Source organism: Macaca nemestrina, chromosome 12 (assembly GCF_043159975.1).
Source record: "Macaca nemestrina isolate mMacNem1 chromosome 12, mMacNem.hap1, whole genome shotgun sequence".
Classification (NCBI taxonomy): Eukaryota; Metazoa; Chordata; class Mammalia; order Primates; family Cercopithecidae; genus Macaca; species Macaca nemestrina.
Window position 1 is genome coordinate 82,998,404 of NC_092136.1, and position 18,065 is coordinate 83,016,468.

An 18,065-nucleotide genomic window follows, 5' to 3' on the forward strand; every position below is an offset into this window, starting at 1 on the left:
TATTTTACATCACAGGGGGTGACCATGCAGCATTCTCGCTCACTGGGTACATATATTTCCTTGTAACTCATCCTGATAAATATATCAGCCTTAGAAGCAGTGACAGTAATTGGTGTTTGGGATGTACCACTATTAACCAATAAGATGCTTTCCCACCATCAGTACTGCACCCCCATCCTCTGCTTGTGTTCCCCTACACCTTGTTAAGGTGGATCCACCCAACTCAGTGAGGGGTAGGCAAAGACAACAAAATGTGGAAAAAGCCCCTGCACCAATGCACATACAGCAAGGCGTATTACTCAGGGTTAATGCTCATAATAGTAAGGATCAACTCCTATATTTGCATAGCCTGTCACAGTCTACCAAATACTTTCACTCTCACTGCCTCTCTCAGTGACTAAAGAAGGTATCAGGAGTGCTACAGTACAGATGAGCACCAGAGATCAGAGAGGCGAAGTGACTTTGTTTGGTATTCACTGAATTTAGGGAATACAAGGAGTCCTAGAGATTAGGGAGTCCAACCTCCTTACTGTGCAGATAAGGAACCCCTGGCAAGAAAGATAAAGTGACTTGCCCAGGTCACACAAAGTGTGATTTGAGCTTGAACCCAAACCCAGGTCTTCTGATGGCAAAGTACAGTGCCTTTCTATTCTACCATGCTGCCTCTGGAGCACGAAAGCCCAGCAAATGAGAAGACTGGAAATCATAAACAGTACTGTTGACCAAAAATCATTAACGGGCTGGCTTCATGGAGAGCAGTGCCTGAGCTTTTTGTTTCCTCCCTGAAAAGGTCAGTATAACCTTTTTAGGTTCATTGAATAACAGCACTGGAAAACATGTTTTGGATAATAATAGCTAATAACTATTGAACACATTTTAGGTGCCATGTAGTATTCTAAATGCTTAGCATGTATTGACTCACTTAATCTTCAAAATGTCCCTGTGAGGTAAGTACTATCATGAGCAACGTATCTCAGAAAGAAGCTGAGATTCAGGGAGGTTAACTAATCCACGCAGGATCATACATCTGTTAAGTGGCAGAGCTCTAATGGACTCCAGGCAACTTAGTTTCACAGCCCAGACTCATATATTATCTGGCCCCAAGCAGTGTTTTACACTAAACTGCTAGAGGCAGATGAACAATGAGAGCAGATTGATTTAATATGGCCTTTAGTAGAAAGGATAAAAAGATAATAAGTTTTGGAATTCAACAGAATTGTGTTTAACTGTCTTTGCCACTAATTTACTATAACATGGATTGTTTTATCTGTAAAATGGGTATATTAAAACCTACATCACAAGACTAAATGGAGAATATCAAGAAAATAATACAATGCCTAGTTTATAATGTGTACCCCCCAAATGGTTCTCATTCCTACCGTATTTCCTTTGACAAAATGAATTTCTGCCACACCTTCTCCCTAAACTACCTTTTAAGATGTGAATTTTACTGTGCTAAGGAGTCTTCTAACCTGCCAGCCAGTGAAGGGGGAAAAGTCCTAAAGAGACCTAACATCTCTCTACCAGAGATGGGCTTTCTATCAGATAATGAAGGGCCCAGGGCTCTGTGCTGGGCTGCCGGCCCAGCTCGCTAGCTTCTCTCTGCTTTACTTCCACCATTACTCAAATAAACTCGTCAGCCCAAGAAAGCAAATTTACAACATGTCTGCTATCCACTGTGAGACCATCTTGGCTTCTCTTACCCTTTTCAAACAAGCTCCCACCACAAAACCCATGAAAACAATGAACTTTTGCATGTAACCATACACTTACAGCCACTAAGTCACAGTGTGCCAAGCAGGAAGACAGGTATTTCTGTCTTGAACGTTCCACTGCTAACTCCTACTGTAAGTCAGTATAGCCTAGTATTCAGCCACTGGTGAGGTCTCTATCAGATGAGCTCCTCCCTATCAAAAACTGCTATCTTCAAGGTATGCAGTCGGCATTCCTTGAGAGACATCAGAAGTAACCCTCTGTGAGACAAGGCGATGCTGTCATATTGCAGGATATGCAGGTTTAGACATGAGAGATTTTCTTAACTCCATGTTTCCAGAAAATAACTCTGTGGCCAACTTAATTTGCTCACATATAGTCTGTTCTCTCCTTGTTTAGTTTTTCCTCTGAGCATCTTACTAGAGGGTCTGGAATATGCATGGATGAGATGCCCTCTTTCCTGACCATACTTAATAGTAGGTACTATAGGAGCAGAGGTAAGAAATATAATTGGAGCTAAGGGATGGAGGAAGACATGTTCTTCTAAACTGGTAAGAAAAGCCAGATGTAAACAAAGAACAAGTGATAACTACTGCTACAAGATCAATGGTTACTTCCTGTACATCTAAAGTGGGTTATCCACATATTATCTGAAATGGCTTGGTCTAGTCTCCAAGTCTTCTCTGTGCCTTCCACCTACATTTACCCCCCAAAATACCCTCAGGAGCCATTTCTTCCCTGTCCAGTTCCCCCTGCTACCTGGCTATTCCACCATCATTCCATGAAAAATTAATATATATGAGTCATTATAACTCTTATATTGCAGCATTTCTCTACTCCCCTGTCACAGATAATCATAATTTTATACACATTCTTTCATAATTACCACCTCAACCAACAATTACTCTCAGACATAATGAACTATGTAGAGTCTTGAAGCTATACCAATATTTTGCTTAAATTAGTGATGGTGCTAATATTTATTGAACACTTATTATGGGCTGACAATATACAAAACTTTACGCACATTTCTCATTTAACCTTGACAACAACTTTTTGAAATGGTCTGTACTATTATCTCTACAGTATAGGTGAGGACTCTGGCTAGAAAGGTTAGGTGACTTACTAACAGATGGCACAGTAGGAATAATAGCTGAGGTCTAAGACTATAGCACCTGTTCTCTTAACTATCACATCCACTGCTTCTAAGCATTTGTGGCAACAGATAACATAAAACACTAGTGTCTGTTTTCACTTCCTCACATCCCATTCTCTCCTTTACTGACTTCAATCAGGCTTCCCACTAAAATTGTTCTTATCAAGGTAAATGAAAACATTGTCACTCACAAAATCAATATCCAGTGCACAGTCTTCAGTTTATTCAACCTCTCCCAGCATTTGGCAGAATCAATTACAATTTCCCTGAATTAATCATTGTCTCTGTTTGGTTTCCAAGACCTCCTTGGTTTTTCTCCTACCTCACTAATCTATCCTTCTAAGTCTCCTTTGCTAGGCCCTTCTCTGCTTTCTGATATTCTAAATTTGAGTGTCCCCAAGTTCGTCATTAGACTTCTTTTTTATACTCACTCCCAAGGCTAGCAGTCCAGTATCAAGACTCAAATGCCATCTGTAGATCAAAGGCTACCACATGTAGATCTCCAGTCTCAATCTGTGCTCTATGCTCCAGACTCTTATATCCAGCTGCATACCACATCTAAGCATTGCTACTTGATTGCTTAATACTAGGCTTCTCATATTTAAAATGCTCAAAACTAAACTCTTGGTTTCCTCTCCTGAATCTGCTCTACTCCCAGTATGCATCATTTAAATAAACGGCACAATCATTGACCTAGTTGCTCTGGCCAAAAATCTGGTAGTCATTCTTGACTCTGCTTTTTAACTTACACCCTATGCCTTATTCATCATCAAATCCTGTCAATTCTGTCTTCAAAATGTACCCTCAGTCTTTTTTTCATCTCCACCCTCAAATCCCTAATCTATACCACTATCATTTCTCACATGGATTTCTGAAACTACCTCTTCACTGGTTTCTTTGGTTCCATTCTTGCCTTGCTGCCACCCTTCCTCCACAAAGCAGCCAGCCATGTTTTTAAAACAAAATTCAGACACCAACACTCCTTGCTCAGCTCCCTTCAGCAGCTCCCCTTTCACTTGGAATTTGCTCCTTTCACTGCAACCAGTATTCCATCTGTTCAAGTGTCTCCTTGGAGGAGAAGATTTCTTTGACATCCTGTATAGAACAGCATCCTCTATTCCTCCATTTATCTCTCCCTCTTATTAGACTTCTAAAAAATTTATAGCACTTATCTCTGCTTAAACATTATATACTAAATATTATATATTAAATATATATATGAAATATGGTATATTTATTTGTTAATTTCTTTATTTTTGCTCCTCTCCCCAACTAGAATGTAAGCTCCATGAGGCCAGGTTCCTTGTCTTTTTTGTCCTTGGTTGAATCTCCAGCACCAGAACAGGGCTTGCCAAATAATATGTACACATTAAATGAATGTTATATGTAATACGTGTTTATTAAATGAATGTATTTGAAGTCTTATCTTCACTACTTCTTGGTCCTATATCCTTACACAAATTTCTTACTGTCCCTATATTATAAATTTCTCAATTATAAATTTTTTTTAAAAAACAAACAACCCTCTCTTATTTTTCTTTCTGATGTTTTATTGGTACTTTCTAATATATTCAGCCTATCCTCAATTCCAGAGGTTGGTCAATGTTATGGGTGGAAATGTGTCACCCCAAAATTCATGTGTTGAAGTCCTTGCCCCCAGTACCTCAGAATGTGACCTTATTTGGAAATAGAATTGTTGCAGATGATATTACTTAAGATCAGGTCACACTAGAATATGGTGGGACACTACTTCAATCTAGTTCAATATGGCTGATGTCCTCATAAAAAGGAAATTTGAGCACAGAGGTGCACACAGGGAGAATGTCTTGTGGAGATGGGAGTTATGCTGCCACAAACCAAGAAACTACCAGAAGGCAGAGAAGAGTCCAAGACCAGATATTTCCCTAGTGCCTTCGCAGGAAGAATGGCCAAAATAACACCTTGATTTCAGACTTCTGGTCTCCAGAATGTTGAAACAATACATTTCTCTTGTTCTAAGCCACCCAGTTTACGGTACTTTGTTACAGCAGCCTTGGGAAATGAATATAAGTGAATATAGTCAGTCAGATATTATCCTCATTTAGTACATGAGGAAATCGCAGCTGAAAAAAGTTGAGTAACCTGCCTCAGGTTTCACAGCTAGAAACTGGTAGGGCTGAGCTTTAATCCCAGATCTGTATGGCTTCAAAGTCTATGCACAGTGGCGGTGGTTCTTAGACACTGGTCCCTGGCCCTTGTTGGTCCAGAGCAGAATGAGAAAAGTAAGTATGATGCAGTGAGTTTTCATCGAGCTAAAATGGACTTCTTTTATTATAGAATTATTGCCTTCCTGCTATTTATTTTTTCTTCCTATTGTTTTGGTATTGTTCTTTTTACTTTTGAAACGATGGTGAGAATAAATAGTAGTTGGATTGTTTTTTCATAAATTTTTGTTTTGTTTTTTAATGTCTTGCATTTTATTGACAACATAAAAAGGTGGCAATTCTGTGGCCTATAGAAGTTTGTTCTGAAATGTTTCTGGTTTATGAAACATAAAAGTCTGAAAACAAATGTTCCAATGCTGTCCCCTTTATGAAACAAGTCCTCAGCCTGGGCAACACCGTGAGGCCCCATCTATACTAAAACAAACAAACAAACAGGAAATATCAGCTGGTCATGATGGCATACATCTGAAGTCCCAGCTACTCAGCAGGTTGAGGGAGGAGGATCACTTGACCCTAGGAGAGCCACACTGACACTGCAGCGAGGTATGATCACGTCACTGCACTTGTGTTGACTGGATGACAGAGCAAGGCCCTGTCTCAAAGAAAAAAAAAAAAAAAGGAAGCTCTTCACAAACAGTGACACACTTGGTAGAGAGAAGAAGCTTTGCTCTCAATCAATTGTAGAGGTCCCTGCTCATAAACAGTGTCCGTGTTAATGGTCACAATCTCAATTAATTACCATGAAATTAATCTGATATAATCCCATGCAACGAATTTGTTTGAATTTAACAATATTCATTAATTCAGAAATTTCCTTAGTCTTGTCCCCTTCCTTTTTAGGATAGATTTCCTAGTTTTCAGTAAAATTCTCGAGTTGCTTTTGACTTGATCCATTTTCTTTTGGGTTCAGGATTTGTGGGCTTATACAAATGTCTGAGGATTAAATAAGATCACTTCTGTTAAGTATCTAGAACACCATAAAATCTTTCAGTAAATGCTAGTTCCCTTCAAAGAAAGAAGTAGATTTATGCATCCAGAAGGGAAACGACTTTAGGACTAAAGGAGATTTACAGCAACTGGATGACTTTGCAAGATGGGCCAGTCTGGAGAGTGTTAATAAACTTCACCCTCTTGTTGAACATTCAGTGATCCATGACAGTTTATAGAAATTGTGGCAGTCTATTTTTATGAATTCATGTTCAAGAGTATGTGTGCAAACATATAAACATAAGTATATATAGAAATTAATATATATTGATGTCATATACATCATTAACATAAATTTGATTGGTATGAGTGTGTGTACCTTCTTCAATTTCTGAGAAAACTCAGAAGGACAAAGCGTTCATACATATAAGAGTTTGCCTTCTTTGAGTATCCATTATCTGATCCCCTATAATCTAATTTGGGGACCACCAATTAGTCCTATCCTGAGAAACCTTAGTTAAGACCATTTCAATCTATCCCTTTGCCAAAGTTATCTCAGACTTCAAATCAGTAAAGAAGAGATTCCCTCAGTCTGTGAGTACATATGGAGGGCTTACGATGTCCCAGGCACTACATTATTGAATGTATGCCTACATTATATGAATGCCAGAAGAACAATGTAATCAAGGTCATATTCTCCCTCTCCTTAGGCTCTCAGTCCAGGGAGTAATAAATTTAATAGATAATAGCTAACTACACAGTTGCATAGCATATATTTTTAAAAACATTTTAATAAAATTAACAAATAAATATTCTAAACTGTATAGGCTACAGGGACAAAGTGTAAAAGCCAGAGGGCCAGTCTTTCCTGCTCAGGCCCTCAGGTCCCCTTTAGAGAGACCCTGCTTTGGCCCGGTTTGGGGCTAGGACTGCTGACTTGGGGAGGCAGGGAGTGAACCGGAATGGGTGATCTGGGCTCTTGCAAGCCATTCCTCTTTGTTGGTGTGTGGGAGGAGAGAAGAGGTCAAAGAAAGCAAGACCCTGCAAGAGGCATCCCAGTGACCCCTAGAAGTGACTGGGGTAAGGGGAGCACTATTCTAGAAGGGAGTGGGAGGGAGTGGGCAGTGAAGCAGGGCAGTGAGCCTGGCCAGTGGTGGGCTCCGGACGCTGTTCTACCCATAGCCACTCACTCTCGGACGTAGACCCTGGTGCACACAACATCATCTGCCCTCATGGTCAGGATCAGCTCCCTATCATTGGTCAGTTCTCTGGTCCATGAGGTCTTGGGGCCCTCTCCCTTCAGGAGCTTCTGCTCACAGAACATTTTATTCTCACTGTCCCTTTTCACCGGGCTCTTACAGGGCCTCCCATCCACAGTCTGCTCCTCTAACTCCTCCCCAACCTTGAAGTTAATCTCTGTGGTGCACACGGTGGTGGAGCTTTTGATGTAGAAAGTGTCTCCCTCCTGTTTGATCTCCACTACTGGCTTGGACGCTGCAGCCACAGCAGTCTTCCTCAGCATCACATTCACCCCCAGCACTTTGAGCAAATCCTTGAAGTTTTCTGATCGAATGATTTTCCAATTGCCAGAGAAGTTGGGCATGGTGGTGGCGTGGGTGGCAGTCCCCTTAGACCTCTAGGCTGGAGCACTGGACACTGTCTTTTAGTCAAAAGAGACGTCGCCGTCGCTGGGTCATGAGGTTCAGGAACCAAGACACGACCAGGGACGACCCCAAAGCTCTGCATAGTATATTTTTATAAGGACTTTCATTAAGGTGCTATAGAGGCTGAGAGGAATGGCATCTAATAACTCAGTCTGGGGACTGAGGTCATGAAGGCTTCTGGAAGGAGGGGATAAGCCTTAAGCTGGGTCTTAATGGATGAGTAGGAGATATCGAGATATCCAAACAACAAGTGCTCCAATCATAGTAGGAAGCATATGCAAAGAGATGGTAGGGGGTTAACCACGGAACTCTGCAAGAGTGAAATTTTATCCATTTAGCACTTAATAACATAAGTACATGTGATGGAAAAAAGACTAACTTGAGAGTAGGAATACCAGAGACTAATCATTTTTTTTTAATGAACTTCTTCAATGCAATGAAGGCTAAAGTGGAAAATGTCATGCTTTATAGTTAGACTGTCCTGATTCATTCAAGCTGACCTTTACAAGTTGCTTAACTTCTCCGAATTAAACCTTGGTTCCTCATCTATAAAATGAGGATAATATTATCTGGTTCATACAGCTGTTGTGTTCTTATGAAATAAAAAAAAATGTAAACTATCTTGTTTCTCACACAATGTACTTACATTAAATGTCAAAATAAGACACCAGACTAAATGTCAGTTCATGTCCTGAAAACACTTGTGTCATTGTAAATAAGAGCCTTCATCACTCATGCCAACTCTGGTTTCCCATTGGGATATATTTATCTGTTTACTTCCTAAACCAGTGGTTTCAAAACTTTGCTTGCTGACACCATCGTTTAAAATCATTTTGCGTACTCACCCATTATCTTAATATTTACATATTTATAAATTATTGTATAACCATATTACTGTGGCACAGTGTGGCACACTATAAAACATATAACAAAACAGAAATTTAAAGGCTGTGATGAAAAATTAATAAAAAGAGAACGTTTTGGCTACCACTGGGGTGTGTATAATCACTTTGAAGAATACCAAGATCTCCTAGAGAGAAAAGACTTAGTGTCATTCATTTATGGAGCACCCAGAAGCACAGACCAAGTACTAAAGAAATATCTAGGAATTGAAGAAGCAACACCAGGACATTAGAAAAAACCCAAAAACTCTGTGGCCTACTAGTGCCACTATCTGTCCAAACCAGTTTTTTAGTTTTTATTTTTAATATATATTTTAATTACAGTACAAGTTTAATATAGTAGAAATGTTAAACAACCAAAACATAAAGGCTTTCCCCCACAAAGGTCAGTGGCAAATACAGAGTTAATATTCATTATTTTTGAAAGAGCTAATTGTAATAATAACCATTTGCTGAACACTTATAAGGGGCAGGCACTACATTAATGCCTTTACAAGTACTTATTTGCTCTTTACAATAATCTGGATGCCATACTGCACCTCTGTAGAGGGTATCAAACATTTTGGTCCATGCTGTGGGTGGGGATGGGGCGTGTCTGCAAACCATGGCCTGTGGGCAAATCTGTCCCACCGTCCATTTTTATATAGTCTATAAGCTAAAAATGCTTTTCACATTTTCAGTTTGTTGAAAGAAAAATCGGAAAAGAAACTTTTATATGAAAATCACATGAAATTCAAATTTCATGAATTTCATGACCATAAATAGTTTTATTGAATCAGAGCCACATCCATTTATGTATTTATGTATTGTCTATGGCTGCTTTTGCACTACAATGGCAGAGTTGACTATTTCAGTAAAGATTGTATGACCTATAAAATATAAAATGCTTGGTATCTGGCCCCTGACAAAACAAGTTTGCTGGCCCCTTGTGTATATAATTGGAGTCTACTGGACATGTGCACGTTGCAGCTTGCATGGCTATAAGTCATGGTTCCAGTAACAATCCTATCTGGAAACGTAGGTTCAGAGAGGTTGTCACTTGTCCATGCACTTAGGAAATGGCAGAATCAGAGGTTTTTAGGATAATTTTTTAAGGCTGAAATATGCACTTGATTTCACCTAGAGTTCAGGACTGTTTTCTCTTTTGGTCTTTTCTGGCTATGTACCTTAACTAGTCACATGTAATATAACTTCCCCTCTGGCTCCACTGTCTTCTCTGTACTCTCCTATCTAGCTTTTAATATATTTATTGCTAAGGACAGGGTAGGGTGGGGAACAGGTCAATGGAACAAAAGTACAATTCATTCATTCACAATACTTTTCATTCTACCTCTTCAGGTCTCTCAAGTACACACTTGGCCCCTGCGTATGAGGCTCTGCTGTCTCTGGCTGAGCTGAAAGTGATGAAAAGGACATGTGATGGAATGCTGGAAACCTCATTACTGGCTCTTTGCCTACAGAAACTCAGCCAGCTTATCTCCTTTCCCAAGGAACTTCAAACTTACACTGGCTCAGCTGGTTCTTTCTAGGTGCCTGTAACAAGCTGCTCTGCCCAGTGGAGATCAGAAGCCGATAGAAGATACTCTGCATATGCTTTTCTGTCCTCGAGAATATGTTCCCTTTTTTCTCATTCTCATTGTAGCAGATTCTCCCAGGGTCTTGGCCACTCCTGGGTTGTAATGTGGATACCGAAAAGTGCAAGTTACAATAATTTTTTCCTGGATGGTATCCAGAAGACCCAGACATGTGAACATAATTTCTGTGGCTGCCCAATTATAGCTATAACTTCACTTCTAAGCAAGGACAACTACACTGGCAGGACATGGACTATGTAAAGTTGTGAGAAGAGCTTTCATATATGTTAATCTCCTTTTGACTCCTCCCAGCAAACAGGAATTTGTTATTCCCATTTTAGAGATTAAAGATGCTGGGACTCAAGAGGAACTAAGCAGTGTATATTTTGTATATATCCAGCAAGTGGTAGATCTGAGCTTCAAACCTGAAGCTTTCTGACACCTGAGTACCTGTCATTTCAGTAAAGGAGCCTGTTATAAAGACGTCAGTTTGTTGCCATAATAGTCATTAAAAGATAAGCAAACAAACACCCCTTCCCTGCCACAAATCATGGCATGATTATTCTTTATAATTGGGATGCAGTATAGCATAATGGAGTTCAATGATGAGCAGGGCTTAAAGTTATTGGCAAATCATTTAAACAGCTTGATTCTCTGTAAATTTATCTGTAAAATGGAAGTAATAACATGCCTAACTTTTAGGATCATGGTAAAGGTTATATAAAAGAATGTAGGTCTTCTGTTTATATGAAATGCCTAGAATAGGCAAATCCATATGAATGGAAAATAGATTGATGGTGCCTAGGGCTGGAGGTAGGGGGTGGGAGGAAATGAGGAGTTGCTAATAGTTATGGGGTTTCTTTTGGAGATGATGAAAATGCTCTAAAATTGATTGTGGTGATGGTTGTACAACTCTGTGAATATACTAAAACCCACTGAATTGTATACTTTAAACAAGTGAATAATATGGTATATAAATTTTAAAATGATGTAGGTAAAGGGCTTAGCACAGTGCCTGGCACAAAATAAATGCTTTATAAATGTTAATTTTTGTCATTATTGTTTTGAGGCAGAGACTATCTGGTAAGCTAAACTCATTTCCTCTTCTCCCAGAGCACAAAACTAGACTCTACCCTAAAAATTAGGTGTGGCCATGTGTCTGAGTCCGGGCCAAGGGAATGTGAGTTCTGGCCAACGTAAGGGAACAAGCCTGGCCCATAAAAATATTCCTCTCACAAGCCTTCATGTTGTTTCCCTTCTACTAGCTTGATGCAATGAATCACTTGGCTTCAGAGCTACATGTTGAAGATGAAGGAGCCATAGTGTGGAAAAGCTAAAGTTCCTGAATCACTGACCAGGGGAGAATTGCCCATTAGCCAAGAAGACCAGCTTAAAGCTTTCTGAGAAAGTAAATACGCTTCTAATTGTTTAAACCTTTATTTACTTTGAGTTTTGATTATAACAGGTACTGGTATTATTATAATTAACATGCAATTGTTAGCTTTTACAGTACCAAATTGAGGAGAAGTGTCAGCCCTTGTCATATGACTGAAATAAATTCACTGTAGATTGGCTGACCATGCTGGGTCTGGGGGCATGAGTGCACACAGGATAAGTTGTCTGGTGAATTTGAGCATTATTTTAGTACTGTTGAATAGTCACTGGACAGTTTGAGTGTAGTATGCAGCTTCTAATGACCTTCCCCAACTTTGGGGAAGCAGAGTCCTTGTTTTGCCCTCCAGTCCCTTCAGGAAGGGCCAAATGAACAGCAGGTAACATGCAATCAAACTGTGCACAGTAGTAGGGTGTGGAAACGGCGAAGGCAGCTCTGTGCCTGCTGCTCCACCCTTCACTCCTGCCCTCCTTTGTGGAGGACACTGTACCCTGTCCTCTTCCCTTTTGATAAAAGGGAAAGTAATACAAATTAAAGATGTGACCCAATCACATTATTTTGTCCTTGCTTAGTGCTTTTTAAAGCAGTCCTACACTCTAAATGTGGAAGGCAGAGACAGCTTTTAGCTCTCCGGGTGAATAATGCCAAAGTATTTGATTGCTATTGTCTCTCTTTCAGAGGGTTTGCTGTCAGAAGGAAAAGCTCTGAGTCATTCTTTAGAAAAGGTGAACAGAGGATATGCAACCACAAGCCAAAGGTGACAGATCGGAAAGGGACCAATCACTGGGAGCAGGGTTTCTCGGGTTTGTGAGTCCCTTCCTTGTGCAATTGTGTCAAACTGGGCCATAAACGCCTTCTGTATCTTTCTCACAGAGGAGTGCTGTAAAACCCAATGGTCATGTAAAGTGAAGTACAGGCAGATCTTATAAAAATAGCTATTGATTCCTGAGTGTTTACTGTGAAACCTTCTTACATAGCTTGTTTAATCTTCTTGACAAGTTTAATACATAAGTATTATTATTGGCCCCACTTAAGAGCTATTGAAACTGAGGCTCAGAGGTTAAGCAAAGCAGTGTCCCCAGGATGACACAGGTAGTAAACAACAGAGCTGGGACTCTAGGAATTGAGGGATGACAAAAGACTACATTTCTCACCACCATGCCCTTCAAGGACTTCAAACAAACAAAAAGCATTAGCAAGGTAAATGGCTCTTCTGCTGGAGAATCTAGAATGTCCAAAGCCAAAATGCCTATCCTTGAATAGAAAGAACATCCTACAAGGCTGCCTGTGTTCAGCATATTAAATGCCCAAGAGAATAATGAAACAGATAAGAAAAGGGAAGAACAAAGGCCATTGTCCCAGGCCCTGGAGACTAGCCTGCCTGAACATGATTCATAGTCATTCATGGACTCAGACCTCACAGATTTTGAATATCAGATCATTGCAGATAGAAATGTGAACTTCCAGATAGCAACCATGTCTTCTTGCTGAAAATAGCTTCCCTCCCCCCAGCACAAAGTCATAAAGAAAGAAAAAAGAATCTTAATTTCCTTCTGCTTCCTGTTTGCCAGACTGTTCCTTTTTTCCTTCAACCTCACGGTCCCATTGTTTCTCTCATTTCTTCTTAGTATGCTCTATTTAAACCAGATGGAGCAGTAGCATTTTGAAGAGATTTTTGAACCCAAGGGACTCGCATCATAAATAAATAAACACATGAACACTTCCGCAACTGGCAAATCAGGCAGGAATGGGTTTAACAACTGAGCTGGAAATGTAGCTGAAAATCTACTCCATGATGAAAGATCGGAATGTGGCACAAGTTCTCTTCACCGAATAGGTAACCACACTGACTTCTTTCAGTAAACTGGGGGCTAAAGAGAGAAGCAGTGGGGAGGCAGTGGCAAAGAGCTGCAGAAACACATTCAGTGGCCCCCTGTCTACTTTGCATTAACAATATGCTGATACATTATCCCATGGTTGCTATGAAATATTTGTTCACCACCTATAAAAGTAAGGCATTTTCAAGTGCTGGTTTTCTTTAAATACATTCTCTTTCCTTTAGGTCTTACATAATTCAACTATCATTCCATGTGAGGCTTAATTTAAAGAAAACCATAAGTTGAGTTAATTCACTGTGAAGGGTTATGGAAGCTATATTTATTCCAGAGAGTCAGCAGCAGTGTAATGGAGCATCTATTATATGCCTGACCTAGTGCCAGGTTCTGGGAATACAAACATGACTAGCCCAGCCCCTGCCCTTAAGATGTTCACAGAACTCCGAGGATTCACAAACTAAGTGAAAGCGAAAGACGTGTTACCACTATTAAGACAGTAGAAAATATATGAGATGCTTAGCGATCACCTCTAATGAGGGAGAAGGTATGTGTGGGGAGGGAAAGAGGATAGAGTTTGTGATTCAGTAAAAGAGTCCCAGCTGCAGTGGCTCACGCCTCTAATCTCAGCACTTTGGGATGCCGAGGTGGGTGGATCACCTGAGATCAGGAGTTCGAGACCTGTCTGACTAAGATGTTGAAACCCCGTCTCTACTAAAAATACCAAAATTAGCTGGGCATGGTGGTGGGTGCCTGTAATTCCAGCTACTTGAGAGGCTGAGGCAGGAGAATCACTTAAACCTAGGAGGTGGAGGTTGCAGTGAGCCGAGATGATGCCATTGCACTCCAGCCTGGGTGACAGAGTGAGACTCCGTCTCAAAAATAATAATAATAATAATCCCCTATCTGTCTACTTATAAGACCTAAGAAGCTATTAACCAAGGAGAAGAGGTTGATGGTCCGGGCAGAGAGCACACGAGGAATGGGGACAGGCTCCACTGTGGTGTGAAACAACCTGAAGGTTATGGTCACTGTAGACATTTGAACCCAGCTGGAAAACAGACTCTGAGGAGAGAAATAAGAGACAGGCCTGGGAGTCAGGGGGTGGATCATTCTCTGTCATGTGGTTCAGGGGACTCCATCCCATAGGCCATGGGAGCCTCTGTAAGACTTTAAACAGCAGAGTGAACATGATCTGATTTGCACTTTAGAAGATCACCTTGGCAACCATGTGGAGGATGGACTGGAGGTGTTGAGGCTGGGAGCATAGAGAACAGTTAGGAGGCAATGGCAGCAGTCCAGGTAGGAGGGATAGGGCCTGATCTTAGATGGCAGCAGTGGGGATGTAAAGAAAAGGAGGGAGAACTAATATTAGGAAGGAGAAAATCTGGGCTGGAGGTAATGAAATCTGGATTCTAGTCCTAGCTTTGGCACAATCTCTTAACGTGACCTTAGACAAGCTCTTTCTTTTCTGGACCCTGTTTCCTAACGTGGCATGTGAGAGGGGGACATTTGGTGGCTATATGAGAATGCACTTTATATATGTACTTGATTATTATTATTTACTCATTAGATAAGCCAGTCAGTCAGTCAGTCAGTCAGCAAAGGCACTCATTCCTTGAGTCACAGTTTTGGGCATCTTGATATGAAAAAGCAAAATGGTAGTACAAAAAAATCCAACCACGGGAATGAGGAGATTTGAAGTCCATAAGCATTTACTGATCATATATTAAGTACAAAATATACATCATAATATACTATAGATACGATAGAAATAGAAATGACCAAGATGTGGTCTCTACCTTCTGAGAGGGAAATGAGGCAGCCTATGATTAATTCAATTCAACAAATATTGAGTAAGTACCTATGTGCAGAGTATTGTGTCTGTCATAGTAAGGAAAGAGAGAAATTGGACATGGTCCCTGACATGAAGGACTACGTAGCCACAAATGGAAGAAAAGTGATGTTGCTATTGGAGAGTTGCAAATCACTATGGGAGCCCAAAACAAAAGAGAATATGTGCCAAGTCAAAAATACATTTTTAATTTTTGCCATCCTAAACAGAAATATAATTTCCCTTTCTGTGGTTCAAGGCTGCTAAGAGTCACCTTCATGAAAGCAGATGAAAGAAGAGATCATTCACTTTACTCTAAACAAAGATTTTTCTATGGGTGAGGTCCTATACTAGGTGTTCAATGTAAGAACAACAAGACATGCTCTTTACCCACAAAGAAACGAGTCAGTGTTTATAACATTTTGGATTGTGGGGAAGAGAAAGTAGAAGTTTGGTTCTACTTTTTCTACCCAACAATTCAAAGTGCCTTGAACAGTGCTTAGCATATGGTAGGTGCTCAATAAATGATCAACTGAAGTGAACAATATTAAATTTGCTACTTACAGAAAGAAAATGAAGTTGACTCTAAAATAACAAATACATGACATCTAATTATCCAAAGAATACACTAAGGAAAGAGTACTTTTATGTAACAAGTCATGAGTAATTAATCAAACCACAGGCCACTGGCTTGTTGTAATACTAATTCAAACAAGGTTTCTAAGCAGCAGGTCTCCACTCCCAAAGTCTTGGGAAGCAGATGGTACCTAATTTGCTTTAAGAGGCATTTGGTTGACCACACTTGGTTCTTTAAGCCAGAGTAAGTTCTTCAGTTTTTGGAACTCTCCTTAAGAGAAATCAACCTCCAACCCCTTATATATAACAAGCTGATTTGTTTCTAAACATGTAATCTAGAAAGATCAAACTTGGGAATGGTGTTGCTTAGAAAGAAAAATAATGTCTTTGGGGCATGGCAGGGGGATTCTACTAGCAACCTGGCCAAGAAAATTTGCTGACTTGGCATATAAGGTATGTAAAGAGCTTGAAAAAAATTAAAGGTGCTAACAATGCAGGTGGGATTTAAAAAGAACACGCACCACATTGTGATATTTTTTCAAGAACAGAGAGGCCCAGAATATTGAGATACCAGCTGGTAAGAATTATGACATTTACTTTAAAATCTTTGGCCAGTAAGAAGTGATTCTAAAAGACTTGCAATAGGTTTAGCTCATGGACTCTGAAACTTGTTACAGGCCAACTTGATAAAACACAGTGATTTCACATAGGAGCTTTTGATTGCAGACTGGCTTGATTGTCATCCAGTCTCTGCCACGTACTAGCTGCTACAAACTTGGATAAGTCATTGAGTCTCACTTAAGCATCAATGCCGTCTGTAAATGAAGACTATGATGCCTAATGTCACAGGGTTGTGATGGGGAGTACATGAGATAATAGAGGTAAACAGCTTAGTACAGTGCCTGGCATGTAACAAGTATGGTGACTATTACTATTATAATTATGTTTGCTGAAAGGGAAATGTTCATTCCAAAATTGGCTAAAAACCCTGTTTCAAACATTTCTGAGACTGAAATGAAATATATAGATGATAGGTTTGCAGAAATGGCAGTGGGTGTTTCATTTTCATATAATTATAATGTGCAGCAGAACAGAGCAGCATCTTATGCCAATCATGAATCTTTTCTCATAGTAAAAATATTTTGTGAGTGAACCTGAACTGTATGTACAATACTAAATATGTACTTCCATGTGACAGTTGGTAACATGGGTTTCTTCTGAATTCTATTTGATGACATAATATAGAGAAACCTAGCTTGGAACGACCTCAATGCAAATATTATCTCTGTCACTTAAGGACTGTAAGCTCCGGCAAAACAAAAACTTTCTGATCCTCAGTATACACATCTGTAAAACAGGGATAATAATTGTACTATAGTTTACATGATTTTGAAAGAATTTCATGAGATGATAATAATATCTTTAGTGAGTTTTTGCCATGTGCCAAGCTCTGAAAGCCTATCCTAAATTATCTTTTCCTCATCCTATGTTATCTCTTCCACATCCTATGTTACCTTCCAGAAGTGTAGTTGTAAAGTCAGGGTCTGCAGCTAAGAGTTCAGAACCAGCCAGGTGGGATCAGGTGATTAGAGAGGCAGAGGGCTGCCAAATGATAGCCAAAAATATCAGTTAGCTTTTACTGCATTCTAGAGAGAGTTGTGTCTTTGACATGTTAGAAGTGGACTGCAGGTAGAAGTCCAGCAGGGGCAGGAAAAAAATAATTCTGAAAATATGCAAACATCGGAAACTTTGGCATCTGTGATCCTGCCTTAGGTTTCCAAAGCTAATTACAAATAACTGCTTTCAAATGTCTGTCTAGGGAAGACATCTAAAGGGCCCCAATAAAGGCAGATAGGAGCATAAGGATAGATGTCCCAAATACATCAAATGGGTAAAAAAAGATGTAAAAAAGAAAACAAAGCACACCAACCTGCTCTGCTCCAAGTGAAAGTTATTTAGCTCTTGGAACTGGTTTCATCTTTAAAATTGAGGTAATAAAACTATGGCATAATTTACATTGGGCTACTCTGCACTTGCAAGAAAGAATGGAGAAACTTTCCATGTACTGATGATACATAAGGATCTCCAAGACACAGTATTAAGTAAAAAATAATAATAATGGCCTGGCGCAGTGGCTCATGCCTGTAATCCCAGTACTTTGGGAGGCTGAGGTGGGCAGATCTTGAGGTCAGGAAATTGAGACCATCCTGCCTAGCACGATGAAGTCCTGTATCTACTAAAAATACAAAAAAAAAAAAAAAAAAAAAAAAAAAGCTGGGCATGGTGGCGG

The 18,065-nt window shown here is 39.9% G+C and overlaps 1 protein-coding gene and 1 pseudogene across 39 annotated transcripts in view; both read right to left on the minus strand.

Moving 5' to 3' along the window:
* Window positions 1-18,065, minus strand: part of LOC105468849 (discs large MAGUK scaffold protein 2) — a 2,241,192-nt gene that overhangs the window by 224,818 nt on the left and 1,998,309 nt on the right. The window lies entirely within an intron of this gene.
* On the minus strand, window positions 135-18,007 carry LOC139357649 (cellular retinoic acid-binding protein 2 pseudogene; annotated as a pseudogene).